We start from the raw sequence: 2,397 nt of genomic DNA on the forward strand, positions 1-2,397 counted from the left end.
AAAGACGCAGATGTAGAGAATGGACTTGAGGACACGGGGAGGGGGAAGGGTAAGCTGGGATGAAGTGAGAGAGTAGCATTGACATATATACACTACCAAAATAGCTAGTGGGAAGCAGCCTCATAGCACAGGGAGATCAGCTCGGTGCTTTGTGTCCACCCAGAGGGGTGGGATAGGGAGGGTGGGAGGGAGATGAAAGATGGAGGGGATATGGGGATATATACATATATATAGCTGATTCACTGTTATACAGCAGAAACTAACACAACATTATAAAGCAATTATACTCCAATAAAGATGTTAAGTTAAAAAAAAATTTAAAAATAAAAAAACAGGACCTCAGACAAGGGACCTGCTTTATAGTGAAGGAGGTGCAGCAATGAGCACATGACCATGGGATCCACTTGTCCTACCAGACACCATGTGACCCAGAGACCGCAGGCCTAAAAGAATGTTGGAATTAAAGGCGCAGCTAAGGCACTAACTTGGGGATGCACCCTGGAGGGTGGGGTGCAGGATATACTTTGAGCCAGAGGTTCTCAAACAATGCTTTGTCCCTGAAAGCCAGAACACGTGGGTCCGGGAACCTAGGGGGAGAGTGGAAGTGGTCCCTGTGACCACCATTGCCAGTGGCCCACCTCAGAAATTTGTGCTTCCCGTCCCCACGATTCTAGACACTCCCGGACTAGAAATCCTGGTTCCTGGGGAAAGATGCTTCCACCAGGGAAAACAGTAAAGGTTCTCCTAAACCTAAAGTTATAGGGGCTTGCAAATTCCCTGGTGGTCCAGTGGTTAGCACCCTGTGCTTCCACTACAGGGGGCCCAGTTTCGATCCCTAGTCAGGGAACTAAGATCTTGCAAGCCACACAGAGCGGCCAAAAACAAAAAAAGCAAAAAAAAAAAAAAAAAAAAAAAAAAAAAAAAAAAAAAAAAAAAAAATTATAGTTATAGGGGCTGCCTGGCCATTTTTGGTTCATGTCATTAGATCATCAGGCAAAGAAAGGTCAATTATTAGCAGGGGTTACTGATTCTGATTAACATGAGGGGTTAGGATCACTGCCTCATAATGGGGGCGGGAAGGAGTATTCAGGGTCTGGAACTCAGGGGGATTCACTGAGGTGCGTCTTGGGACTTCCTGCCTGGCAATAACCATAAACAGGCAGTTGCAGTAACAAGAGCCTGACCAGGGCCGATGACCAAGTGTTCAGACCTCTCAGGAGTGAAGATCTAGGTGACTTCACCAGGAAAGCAACCTGGACCAGCTGAAGTGCTGACCAAGGAAGAGGGGAATATAGGATGCATGGCAGAGGAAGGAGATGAGAAGAATCATCTAGGGATTCAGGACCAATTGCAGCTGAGGACCACAGCTTATGCCATTCATCCTCCAGGCGTAATTCTTCTTTCTAAGACACTGTGACCAGCCGCCATCTTAAAGAAGCAATGCCAGGCCAGAGTGAACTCCACATGGGGCTTGAGTGCATCTGAGTGGCACAAAGGGTGGACTGTAGCAGACTGTCAGTGACCTGCCCGCATCCTCGGCACTCACCATTCTAGCACACGCTGACCATGGTCCATGACAAGCACAGTTAGTGTCTGCCAGGGGGCTTTTCCCCAGCGTATGTGTGGAGAGGCCAGAGCACCAGTGAGTTAAAAACCCCAGGAGCAGACCTCAGCTAATGACAAACGAAACTTGGAGGATGCCTGCCCCAGCTTCCTCGCCCCTTGGATGGGGTAACTGAAATGGGTTCTAGATTGGTGCATCTCTGACTTCAATATGCATTGAAGGTCAAGGTCCTGGGGACCTTGTCAACATGCAGATTCCGACAATATAGGTGTTGGGTGGGACCTGAGATTCTGCATTTCTGATTAACTCCCAGGAGATGTTAATGATGCTGGTCCACAGACTACACTTTGAGTTGCAACGGGCTACACTCCCTCCCAGGGTTCCCCGGTAGGACTGAGTCTCTGTTGCCTAAAACTCCCTTTCGTTAGCTTCCTTCTGTTCTCAATTCCCCACTCCCCCACCAAGAGTGCTTCCTGGGATCATCTTCTAAATAAACTACTTGGGTTTGTTTTTTTTTTTCATGACTGAAATCTTTGTTATCAATGCTCTAGAAACACCAAGAATTAGAAGGTGACTAAACCGCTCTGAGAATCGAGCTCTTATTTTCCAAAATGATAAACTCTCAACTGGAAATTGAACATATCAAGCCAGACTCATAACACAAGTTCCGGGACCCTCTGATCTCATACTGTTTTCTGTCCCTCTCTGCCTGCATGTTTGAGAATCCTGCCTTGGCAAGAGTCAGTCCAACAGCCTCATTTAACAGCATAAACGACTTGTTTTCACATGCTGTTCCGGGGGACCTCTGCCTAAGACAGTGGCGGCTTCATTCC

This window comes from Lipotes vexillifer, unplaced genomic scaffold (assembly GCF_000442215.2).
Source record: "Lipotes vexillifer unplaced genomic scaffold, Lipotes_vexillifer_v1.1 scaffold591, whole genome shotgun sequence".
NCBI lineage: Eukaryota > Metazoa > Chordata > Mammalia > Artiodactyla > Lipotidae > Lipotes > Lipotes vexillifer.